Raw genomic sequence first — 13,454 nt, 5'->3', positions numbered from 1 at the left:
GTTTAGCTACTGTATGTGAACACCAGTAAACCAAAATGTTGGAATAATAAATAAACTTTATCTCTTGTTCACCATATTTTTAAGTCCAGTGAGTGGCTTGCATTACATGATACGACTTTTCAACAGTGTGCACCCAGGCTTTTTCTCCATTAAGTGAGTGCAGCTATTTTTCTCTATCTATCTATCTATCTATCTATCTATTTATCTATTTATCTATCTATCTATCTTCTATCTATCTATCTATCTATCTATCTATCTATCAATCTATTTATTTATCTATCTATCATCTATCTATCTATCTATCTATCTATCTATCCTCTATCTATCTATCTATCTATCTATCAATCTATTTATTTATCTATCTATCATCTATCTATCTATCTATCTATCTATCTATCTATCTATCTATCTATCTATCTATCAATCTATTTATTTATCTATCTATCCGTCTATCTATCCGTCTATCTATCCGTCTATCTATCTGTCTATCTATCTATCTATCTATCTATCTATCTATCTATCTATCTATCTATCTATCTATCTTCTATCTATCTCTATCTATCTATCTATCTATCTATCTATCTATTTATTTATCTATCTATCTATCTATCTATCTATCTATCTATCTATCTATCTATCTATCTATCTATCTATCTATCTATCTATCTATCTATCTATCTATCTATCTATCTATCTATCTATCTATCTATCTATCTATCTATCTATCTATCTATCTATCTATCTATCTATCTATCTATCTATCTATCTATCTATCTATCTATCTATCTATCTATCTATCTATCTATCTATCTATCTATCTATCAATCTATTTATTTATCTATCTATCCGTCTATCTATCCGTCTATCTATCTGTCTATCTATCTATCTATCTATCTATCTATCTATCTATCTATCTATCTATCTATCTATCTATCTATCTATCTATCTATCTATCTATCTAGATATGCCTGATATATTTATATCTATAGGTGATAACTATAGTGTATATTCACACATGTAATTTTGGGAATCATATTGCGTTATATTTTGACACATCAATGGGTATGCACGGTGTAACAGGTTAGAAGATAAATATTGTTACACGATTTACCCAGATTAATTGATCTATTGCAGCAAGGGTTTAAGTGCAGTTGCTTAACAACTGTATGACTAGAGTAAGTACAATCACATTAGACTGGGTGGAAGAGGCAAGCGTTAATAGCAACACAAAACTAACATTGAGAGAGTGCTAAGTGATCCATTTAACTATTTCTAAGTCACCTAGAGCCGGCAATTTGGTTAGCAATAACAAGTGTTTGCTGGACATGATTTATGTACTAAAGGGCAATGTGATTATTTTTTCATCGCTTAGAGTTACATTATTATTTTTTTAAAAAATGACCACTTGGTATATACTTTGTGCCTATTCTCTATTATTGACACATTCTTGATACATCTGTAACAAAATTTGTTCCGTTTAAGATTGGGCAGGAGGAAGTATAGGAAGAGTATAAGGAGAGAAACGTTAGGTTGTATCTGCTTTTGTTGATTTTATTCTCTTTTTTGTGTTTGTATTTCAATTGTTTATTTGTTTTTGTATAAATATTGAAGATTTGTATTAATGTGTATCTAGGTAATTGATTGCCTTTTTAAGGTTAATGGAAGCTATGAGATTCACAGTTTAAGTGACATTAGATACACCTGGCGCTTGCATCTGACGACAGTTTCACGCCATCTCTATCGAAGCTGTTTTCCTGCCAGTATGTAGTTAAAAGGCATATTCTAATGTGTATGTGTTACTTTGAGAAAGGCCTCAAGGGGGCCGAAACGTCAGTCAGTAGCTTGTATGAATAAAAAAGTTATACATTTGTATATATATATATATATATATATATATATATATATATATATATATATATATATATATATATATATATATATATATATATATAAGCAGGCATAAATTCAGTTTGGTGTTATAATATTTTAAATGTTTTTCGTAATTATAGGGCATGGTGGAAATATCTTTTATCCAAAAAAAAAAACAGGTAGGCATGTACCTTATTTGTATTGCTATGGTTGTAAAACCACAAGACATGTAGATGTTATTTGTTTTATTTTGTTGGTTTGAAAATAAACATAATAAATAAACCGCATACAGGTATGGGATCCGTTATCTGGAAAGCTCCAAATTATGGAAAGGCTGTATCCCATAGACTCCATTTTATCCAATTTTTTAAAAAATGATTTTCTAGTAGACAAAGGGGTCATGTAATACAAGGCACTAAGTTTACCATGGGGCAGTAACCCATAGCAACCAATCAGCAGGTAGTATTTACTGGTCACCTGTTCAAATGCTAACATCTTATTGGTTGTTATGGGTTACTGCTACTGGGCAAACTCAGTGCCTTATATTACACATGGGGACAAGGTATGAAGATCCAAGATCATGGATAACACGTTCCATACCTGCATTTATCTACTGGAAAACAACTGTATTTCTTATGCATAGACAGCCTGAATTTTGGTATTCAACTTGGACATGGGAGAAGTATAAATGTTTATTTATACTGTGTCTCACGCAAAACCTGATTACAGCAGATTACAGCAACCAGTTAAATTCTGCGTAAAATGTTACGTTGTGAGAAACAAATATGGCAAACTATGCTGGTTGTTTTTTTGCACTTTGCTCTGTGTTAAGTCAAAGTCAAAGTAAAGTCAAAGTAAACTTTATTGTCATCTCAGCAGTATACCAATATACCGTGAGACGAGACGGCGTGGCTCCAGCTAGTACATATCACAAAAAGGCACTTAAAAATCCACAATAAATATGTAAACAGGAAATGTGCAATATATTGGCAGAAATTGGATATATACATGTGTAAACCTTTAGAATTGTGCAAATAAATGAACAGTTCACAAAGTTAAGTTCATAGTTCAGGTGTGTCTGGAATGTAGTCGGAGGGCAGGCAGTGAGTTGAGGAGTCTGATAGCTTGCGGAAAAAAGCTTTCACGCAGCCTGGTTGTTCGGGCTTTAATACTGCGAAAGCGTCTGCCGGATGGGAGCAGCGTGAACAGACCATGTGAGGGGTGTGTGGAGTCCAGTGCAATGCAGGAGGCCTTTCTTACACAGCGCTTGTGGAAGATGTCCTGCAGTGATGGAAGAGCCGCTCCAATGATGTTGCCAGCTGCTCTGACAGTCCGCTGTAGACTTTTCCGGTCAGCAGAGCTGGCACTACTGCACCAGATGGAGATGCAGCTCATCAGGACGCTCTCTATGGTGCCCCTGTAGAACACTGTGAGGGTGGGAGGCGGAAGGCTGGCCCGTTTCAGTCGTCTTAGGAAGTGAAGACGCTGCTGAGCCTTTTTGGTAATGGAGGCGGTGTTGGTGGTCCAGGTGAGGTCATCAGAGATGTGGACTCCCAGGAATTTGGTGTTCTTTACTGTCTCTACTGTGGAGCCGTTGATGTTGAGTGGTGTGTGAGCAGGGAGAGTTCTCTTGAAGTCGACGATCATCTCTTTCGTTTTATCCACATTCATTGACAGGTTGTTCTCACTGCACCAGACTGCCAGCTGCTGAACCTCATATCTGTACGCAGACTCGTCGTTGTGGTTGATGAGCCCCACCCCAGTTGTGTTATCGGCGAACTTGATGATGTGGTTCGAGATGATGTGTTAGTAGCGAGATTAAACTATAAAGGGTTTTATTTCTTTTACAATTAATTTATTAATGTGCATGTTTTGGCTAATCAACAAAGCAATTGTGAGCTAAAAAGAAATAAGCCCTGTACCTAGATATTTAGATATAACCGTGAGGTAGAAAAGTAGGATGGCATTGCTTACACTGTGCATAATATTTGTTCTCTGCAAACTAGCATCTAAACATCAGAGTTTAAGCCAACTCACTGGGGTGTAAAAATGTCTTTGCTGCTAGGTGCAAACATTACTCTTATACATGGGCAAAGTTTGTTGTGTAAGTTGCAACCATGTCAATAAGCTCAGCAGGGTGTGGGCATTCTTATTCTGCAATACTGCTTGCACAATAGCTTGGAAAATATAATTATATGGTTCTCCTCCTGGAGAACTCTTTGGGAGTTGCACAATATGTTCTGTGTTCTATAGGGGATACATAAATAAGTTTGACAAGAAGTAGAGGACAAAAGGGAAGTTCATCCCACCAGATCTGCCATTATGGATGACGATGCTGGTGGATATCTCTGGCATAACATGGATGGTGCAGCATGTCTCTCTGGACACCCATGGGGTTAGGTGCTTAAAGAAGAGGAGAAAGGCAAGACAGATCATAGTTATTGGGTATGGAGTATTAGTATTGATTAATGATAAGACTAAAGCCATAAGGCTAATACCACATCAGGCTGTTTCTAATACTTTTGTATATTGCAGTAGTTTGGAGAAACAAGGTGTCCCAGATTAAATTGTAGGTGACTCACCAAATAGTAAATGTGGTCCAGGTGCACCGGCCCCAGACCCCCAGCTTTAGGGATCGGTACAGCAAAGGTATGAAGAAGAAGCAGGGCCAACCGGCACTCAGACAGTTCCACATGGCCAGATGGGCTCTCATGACTAAGTGACCCAAGTGGGTGTGAAACGCAGATGACGGATGGAGATGCGAATATACATTTTTTAAATTTGTACAAATAAAATACTTATTTTTTAACTAATTTTCTCTGGTCTTGTGAGTGCCAGTTGGCCCTGCTTCTTCTTCATACTATTGCTTTTGTATAAACACAGGCAGAGAAAAAGACGATCTGCTCCTTGGTGCATGTATTTTACCATTTTGGTGCTGAAATCTGCTCCATGGATGTGCAGAAAGGCTGACGCCATGCTTGTTAGTGCACGTAACAGATGGGAATGGCCTGGCGTGCCATGATCCTTTGTGTACAAAGTTACCCAGAAAGTCATATGAATTGTAGGAGTATGTCACAAACAATCTCATGAGTATGAAGAACATCAGCTATTACATATGTTCTTTGTACTTGGGACTTGAAGTTGAGATCCCATCTTTGCCCTACCCTAAGGCTAACTGATATGGTATATATAAACCTTAATACAGATATTTGATCTCTTAATGTTGATATTTTCCACATAAGGAGTTTTCCTGTTTGTAGCAGTGAACCTAAAATCTACTAAAACACCTTTAAACCTTAATATAAACCTGTTACATTATGAACTGTGTGGGTTTATGATGGCTTAATTTATATCAGTTATAAGGAATATATCTTCATCATCATCATCATCATTTATTAACATAGCGCTGTCTTATTACAGAGGAACGGCAACTCAATAATAAACACTACAGCCATGGAAACTATCATCCAGAAACCTGTTATTCAAGTTCAATTATAATGACATGCTATTTCCGATAGTGTTCTATTAAAACAATTAGCTTCATTAGAAACTGCTTTGTTTTGTTTTAACCGCCAAACAGAACTTGTTTACAAAAGCTAGCAGAAATCTATGTTGATGGAAAAACAACTCTATTCTTTTTATGTTTTTGAGCAGGTTTAAAGAAAAATTCTCCACATTATGGAAGGATACCCTATCCAGAAAACCCTAATCATAGAATAAATACCTCTAGTTTATTTTACTGGAGTATTTGAAATAATGGATTTTAAGCTTTCAGATCTTAACCTCACGTAAATAAACACTGATCTAACATGTATGTAATAGGTCATAGTAACTGACGTGGTTTTAGTTATATCTATGAACCAGCCCATCCATATTCATTAACCTTAACTATTTAAGATTAAATTAGAAATGCAAGCAAAAATAAAGTTTAAAATGTTGCAGGAGGAATAAATGAAGACGACTACATTATTCTTAAAACGTAATAAGACTCCAAGGTAGAAAGCATATTAACAAACAAAGAAATACACACAAAAAAGATTATTCAGGTAACATATGCAATAAAATGGTAGAAGGGAAGTCACTTTATCAACTAATGTCATGCTAAAAACCAGCATACTGACATCCGTATGAGATTCTAGTAAAAGGCAGCAAGGCAACAAGTCTTACCAGCAGTTGTACCAGTTCCCAGCAGCAGCTGTCAGCACTCTGTTAATGTTTCCCTGTGATACTGTCTCTTACATAGACTTTGCTGAGAGGGAGGTGCTTAGCAGTGATGCCACGGCTGAATATTCCACAGCATCATGAACTTTTTATCTCTATAAAAAAAAACAAAGAAAAGTTCTAAAAGTAACATTAGCAACATATGAGAATATTAAGAACTACTGTATGTAGCATTTAAGAACCTACCATAGGTTGATAATATATTTTTTTATATGACCACATTTATATGAGAACAGCCTATTCCAATGACGGACAAATGGTTATGTGTCAGAGTGTAAGAATAATAAAATCTAATAACAAATGCCCCTATCATTCTGACGCTGCAATAACCACATGCCCAAGGCAGGAAAGGTGAAGGGATGGGTGATGCTCCCCATTTATTATTCTCTTATTAATGACACCCAGTGATGAGAGTTCACTTTGTCAGTTACTGAACAGAGTGTCAGCAGATAGTAGATGAGACCCCTTTCATACTAGATGAGTTCCTCCCTGTGTCTGCTTTTAACAGATAAAAAAACTGCAAGGCTGAGGGACAGTTGTAAGCGGGAAACTATTTTCAATGCAATATCTGTAATATAGTAACATAGTAACATAGTAAGTAAGGTTGAAAAAAGACACGTCCATCGAGTTCACCTTTTTTTTTTTTTTTTTTTATTAACTACCTATCTGCCAGTTGATCCAGAGGAAGGCAAAAAAAAACCATCTGAAGCCTCTCCAATTTGCCTTAGAGGGGGAAAAATTCCTTCCTGACTCCAAAATGGCAATCGGACCAGTCCCTGGATCAACTTGTACTATGAGCTATTTCCCATAACCCTGTATTCCCTTACTTGCTAAAAAGCTATCCAACCCCTTCTTAAAGCTATCTAATGTATCAGCCTGTACCACTGATTCAGGGAGAGAATTCCACATCTTCACAACTCTCACTGTAAAAAACCCCTTCCGAATATTTAGGCGGAACCTCTTTTCTTCTAATCGGAATGGGTGACCTCGTGTCAGATGGAAAGACCTACTGGTAAATAAAGCATTAGAGAGATTATTATATGATCTCCTTATATATTTATACATAGTCATCATATCACCCCTTAAGCGCCTCTTCTCCAGCGTGAACATCCCCAATTTGGCCAGTCTTTCCTCATAGCTAAGATTTTCAATACCTTTTACCAGCTTAGTTGCCCTTCTCTGTACCCTCTCTAATACAATAATGTCCTGTTTGAGTGATGGAGACCAAAACTGTACAGCATATTCTAGATGGGGCCTTACAAGTGCTCTATACAGTGGAAGAATGACCCCCTCCTCCCTTGACTCTATGCCCCTTTTAATACAGCTCAAGACTTTATTTGCCCTTGATGCTGCTGACTGGCATTGCTTGCTACAGCCAAGTTTATCATCTACAAGGACTCCAAGGTCCTTTTCCATAATGGATTTGCCTAGTGCAGTCCCATTAAGGGTATAAGTGGCTTGGATATTTTTACATCCCAGGTGCATGACTTTACATTTATCAACATTGAATCTCATTTGCCACTTAGCTGCCCAGATTGCCAGTTTGTCAAGATCATGTTGCAAGGATGCCACATCCTGGATGGAATTAATTGGGCTGGATAGTTTTGTATCATCTGCAAACACTGATACATTACTTACAGCACCCTCCCCTAAGTCATTAATGAACAAGTTAAATAAAAGTGGACCCAATACTGAGCCCTGAGGGTCCCCACTAAGAACCTTACTCCAAGTAGAGAATGTCCCATTAACAACCACCCTCTGTACCCGATCCTGTAGCCAGTTTCCTATCCACGTGCAAACGCCTTCATTAAGCCCAACAGACCTTAGTTTAGAAAGCAGTTGTTTGTGGGGCACAGTATCAAACGCTTTGGCAAAATCCAAATAGATCACATCTACTGCCCCCCCCCCACTGTCCAGAATCTTACTTACCACATCATAAAAAGCAATCAAATTTGTCTGACATGACCTATCCTTCATAAAGCCATGCTGATAATGCTCATAACATGCCTTCAAATAATTTGCCTACCACAGATGTCAAGTTTACTGGCCTATAATTGCCAGGCTGTGATCGTAATCCCTTTTTAAATATTGGAATAACATCAGCTTTTCTCCAATCCATAGGCACCATACCAGATGACTGAATCTGAGAAAATCAGAAATAAGTGCTGGTCTAAAACTGAAGTAAGCTCTCTTAGAACCCGGGGGTGTATGCCATCAGGCCCTGGAGCCTGGTTTACATTTATTTGTATTAAAGCTTTTTGAATCATATCCTGAGTCAGCCACTGACTAGATTGAGCTGAACCATTCGTGCAGTTATTAAGTGAGCCTGTGAACCCAGACTCCTCTATTGTATACACTGAAGAAAAGTTCAGTAGTTAAGAACATCCGCTCATCTTCCAACATTTTGGGAGGGTTCAAATTATATGACGTACGTATGTGTATTTTAATCTATAAAAGCTTGTGAAAAGGGGAGTGTCTTTGGCAACTGGGACACTTCGGTGTAACATGATCTTTTTCCCCAAGCAAAACCATTAAATATTCTTTGTTTAACTCAATAAACCTCATTCCATTTGAAATAGCCTTATCTCGATGTTTTACTATCCATATAACGAGGTCATAGCAATAAAATTATCAACAAGGTATGTTACAGAGGCAAAGACATTTATTGGAAGTATTCAGGATCCACAATTCTTATTTTATGTAGGCGATTTAGGTGCAATTTTGACTCATTTTATATAGTGTGTAACCTCAATTCTACATCCCCCCTTTTTAACTTTCCCTAATTTTACATAGCTTTTTTGTGGTCCCACCTATATAGTATTTATCATTTATTTCCCTGATTTTAATGGATGTTGCATCATTTTTTTTCTGGTCCCCTGAAAAATTTAAAATAGGAGTTCTTCTGTAATTATTTTAAAATATGAAGATGGAGTAATTCACAGAGATAGTTACTGTAGGTATAGCGTTGCCACCTTTCTGTTTTTTTAGCTGGACAGCCCGGTGTCCAGAAGGGCTGCCAGGTTCAGAACTGTCTGCCTGGGTTTCCAAAATAGGTAGACCAGGCAGGACTCTCCAAGGGGCAAATTTACTAAAGGGCAAAGTGACTAACACTGGCAAAAATTCGCCAGAGTGACGTCATTTCAGAACTTCGCCAATTTACTAACGGGCACTGGCGTAAATTTGCTAGCGAAGGACTCTAGCACTACTTCGCACTTTAATGCAAATAACTACGCAAATTCACTAAGATGCAGATTTTAATGAATGTTACCTCTTGCGCCAGACTTGCCTTCGCCACCTCAGACCAGGAAAAGTTCAATAGAGTAGGACCTCCTCAAAAAAAGTTGAAAATTTTTCTAAGTCCCAAAAAACGCTGGCATCTTTTACTTTTTACATGGTGATAGGCTGCGAAAGATTGTACATTTTTTTTGGGTTCCCTCCTTCCCCCCTACATTTCCTTACATATGGCACATAAACTATACTGTGTAGGGCAATATAACAACTTTATTTTATTATTTTAAGGTCCCTGGCCTTGTTTAGTATAATGTATTTGCTGCAGCATATACGGCCATTGTACTTAACTTCACGCCGTATGCTAATTAGGCATCACTAGTGTAACTTCGAACTGCTTATCTTGTTATCGCTAGCGCAACTTCGCCAGCATTCAGAACCCTGGACGCAACTTCGGATTTTCGTGAATTAGCGTTGTCCTGACGAATTTACGGCTGGCAAAGTGTTGCGATGTCAGCAAAGCCGTCGCTGGCGCAATTTCGGAGGTAAGTAAATTTGCCTCCAAGACTGACACAGCGATTGGCCAATGAGCAATTGCCAGATCGTAGCCTCACCTCCATAACATAATTGTTAGGCCTCCGTGACGCCACAGCCCCGCCCAGTGACATCCCTCCCCTACCCGGAGTTAGCAGCAGAAAAAGATGGCAACCCTGTGTAGGAATTATAATTAATAATGTCATCTCTTCACTTTCTTCACTTTTCATTGTATATTGACTGTGGTAATTAAAGGAGGTGGGTACAGACTGATAACTCAAAGAATATGGAAGAAGCAGGGTATAATTGTGAACAATAGACTTGGGATGCAGGAGGGGTCAGCTACTAGTTGCATACAAGGGAGGATGAGTACTTGAATTGAAATGTTGTAGCAAAAAGAATAACTTTAATAATTCTTTCTCTTTTAGAAAGAGTATATTTTAATATGAACGGTTTATTTAAATGAAGCAAGACTTTGCATATGAGCTGTTTTATAGAATATATTTTTATAAAGACCTACAGTGTTTGGGGGTATAGTTTTCCTTTAACTTATAGGCATGGGGGTTAGATGGATAGCCTCATTACCTCACATATGTCTTTATTTAGATAAAATAGCTATAAATGTGTAAAAGAGGAATTTAACATTAATATTAGTATTTGTTATTAGCTGGTGCCCCATAAAAATGTTTTGATTTCAGTGATATCTATGAAGCCATGTTATTTGTAAGATGAGATATAATTGGCACATTCAAAATCTTAAACTGCAGACAATTTAAAAATTCTATAAGACTCAGCTATAATAGACCAAGTGGGAGAACTGCAGAGACCCTTCAAGGTATCTTACTGATCAACTGCCAGGGGCGATCCTGGCCCCTCCGCCGCCCGAGGCAGCAGCAGTTGCTGCCGCCCCCCCCTCCCCAATGCGCTTACCTTTTTGCGCCTGAGGGGGTCCAGGGGGGTCCACCTGGGCAGCAGAGAGGGCCAGTGCCCTAGCGCAGAGAGCCTAACTGCGCTCTCTGCGCTAGAAGAGCCGAATTTCCGGTTTAAAAAAAACCGCCCCTGATACCTAGTGGAACGCTGCCGCCTGAGGCGACAGTCTCAAGTCGCCTCATTGGCGAAGCGCCCCTGTCAACTGCAACCAAAAGACCGCTACCAATACACTGACCACGACATCACATAACATCACATAAGCCCATATGTCTGCAATTTACCATGCAACAATAGGCAACTGTGGCTGGAATCACGTTTCTTCCTTGACGGAGGTCTATGGCAACTTCCTTTGAGTTCCCTCAACTTCTACATTCTGCAATTTGGCCAGCAACACTTTAGTTCTTCTTATAAGCATACAACCATTAGGGGCAGATTTATCAGAGGTCAAGGTGACTTTTCGAATGAAAAAAATTCCAGTTTCGAGCTATTTTTTGTGTACTTCGACTAGGGAATTGTCCAAATTAGATTATAATTTGAAAAAAATGTACTGTCTCTTTAAAAATGCGACTTCGTCACCATCATTCACCATCTAAAACCTGCCGAATTGCTGTTTAGCCTATAGGGGACATCCTAGAACCCATACGGAGTCAATTGGTGGACTTTGAAAAATCGAAATTTTTTGGAGAACAAAACTTCTAATCGAAATCGATCGAATGCAATATTCCTTTGATTCGTACGATTCAAATTCAACCAAATATGGACCTATTAGATCAAAAACGGACCTATTCGGCCAAAAAAAAACTTCGACTTAATTTCGGTTGGTCTTTTTGAATTCGATTTTCGAAGTTTTTTTCAATTCGAAATTCAACCCTTGATAAATAAAAAAAAAATCAAGCATCCAATGGAATAACTAGGGCTTTGCCCACCCCTTCACCCCAACCTGCAGATAAATGTCAGGCCCCTCACTTATATTCATAGGCAGCAAAATAAGTCTTGGTTGGGGGCACCAGGGGAAGCAGAATATGCATGTGTATATGAAACAGCAACATCATACTAACTCTTTTTGTTTTAATCTCTCTTCTTCTCTTTCCCGTTTATTTTGCTATGTTGTTCTCTCTTACTTTTTCTTCTGACTCTTTCCAGCTTTCAAATGGGGGAAAAAAATATGAAAACCTCTAAAAGTCCAAATTGATTTACGGCGGTTAAATAGGATCAACGCAGCACCCATTCACCCCCATATCCTCATCTAGGTGTAAATGTACTTTAAATTATTTTATTGGGTAATTTACTAACTCTGATGAAGTGCCAATAGGAAGGGCACGAAAGGCGTTAGTTTTTACCACTTACCCACTGCCTGTCATCACTTATAGAGCATGAATAAAGCCGCTTTTTCAAAGAATTTGTGTAGCGATTCCTGATGTGGAGAACGGGCCAGCGCTGAACGGCTATACACAGAGATTGTAATTTACTAACAATTGAATTTTTCCACAAAGCTCTAAAAATGCATAGTTTTGACTTTTTTTTTTTTTTTTTTTTAAAAAAAAGCTCTAAAAATTAGAATATATTAAGGGCCAGACTTATGAAAGATCGAAGTTAAAGTTTCGAGTTAAAAAAATTTGAATTTCGAGCTAATTTTTGTGTACTTCGACTTGATTTGAATTTGAAAAAAATTTGAAAATTCGACAATCCAAATTTATCATGTACTGTCTCTTTAAAAATTCGACTTCGACCAGTCGCCATCTTAAACCTGCCAAATTGCTGTTTTAGCCTATGGGGGACCTCCTGCAACCTATTTGGAGTCAATTGGTGGACTTTGAAAAATCGATCGAATGCTCTATTACTTCAATTCGTACGATTCGAATTCGATCGAATATGAACTATTCACCCAAAGAAAAAATTTTGACTTTTTTTGGATCGATTTTGGATGGTCTTTTTTAATTAGAATTTCAAAGTTATCGGAGTTTAAAAAATCTCCTTATACTTTAAAATTCGACCCTTGTTCTGCCCCTAAGTGTTGAAACTATGAAAACCTCTAATACAAAATTTCGCCAGGTTAAAGTTGTTGACCTGTTAAAGTTGTCAAGGTCCTATAGAATACAGCTGCGCTGATCCTATTGGATAGCTCTAAATCAATTCAGACTTTTAGAGGTTTTCATATTTTTGATCCGCTAGGAATTGTCTAAAAAAACTCGAACTTTTAGAGGTTTTCGAGGTATTCTTATTTTTAAGCACATCGTTCAGTGTAATTTTCCATTTGTTTTATTCCGATTTTTTAATAAATCACGACATTCGTAGTTTTAGAGTGTGTGAGTTTAGTCGTGGTTTCAAAAACCTCTAAATCCACTTAAATCCAACCTTTGATAAAAGAACAAGGATGAATATTTATCAACTAGTATTTGTTCTTCTGAGTCCATTTGCTCAGCCACAGTATGAATTATGTGCAGAAGTACAAAGCTGGGTGACAGCTGAGAAGCCATAGAATAGCACAACCTTCCTTAGTGATTTGCACTTTATCTGGAATGCAGTGAATGATACAACTATACAAAAACTTGTGTAGTGATTCTTCACCGCCATGTTATCTTACATTTACTATTTGCACTTTGATATTGCAGTGGCATAGAAAAGCTGAATATTGCTGAATTAATGGCTGATGTTGCTGATAGGGCCTAGGG

The 13,454-nt window shown here is 37.7% G+C and overlaps 2 protein-coding genes across 2 annotated transcripts in view; one reads left to right on the top strand and one right to left on the bottom strand.

Moving 5' to 3' along the window:
- Nucleotides 1–6,124, bottom strand: part of litafd.L (LITAF domain containing L homeolog) — a 34,006-nt gene extending 27,882 nt beyond the window's left edge. Inside the window, exon 1 of the mRNA XM_018236286.2 lies at nucleotides 6,037–6,124. The gene's annotated coding sequence lies outside the window, so the exon portion shown is untranslated. The remainder of the gene's footprint in view (nucleotides 1–6,036) is intronic.
- The window catches only part of carhsp1.L (calcium regulated heat stable protein 1 L homeolog), a 129,116-nt gene that overhangs the window by 71,437 nt on the left and 44,225 nt on the right, over nucleotides 1–13,454 (top strand). The gene's annotated exons all lie outside the window — the stretch shown is intronic.

The sequence above is a fragment of the Xenopus laevis genome, chromosome 9_10L (assembly GCF_017654675.1).
Source record: "Xenopus laevis strain J_2021 chromosome 9_10L, Xenopus_laevis_v10.1, whole genome shotgun sequence".
Classification (NCBI taxonomy): Eukaryota; Metazoa; Chordata; class Amphibia; order Anura; family Pipidae; genus Xenopus; species Xenopus laevis.
Note: the sequence above shows the minus strand (reverse complement) of the source record. Positions and strands in the feature narration are given on the sequence as shown.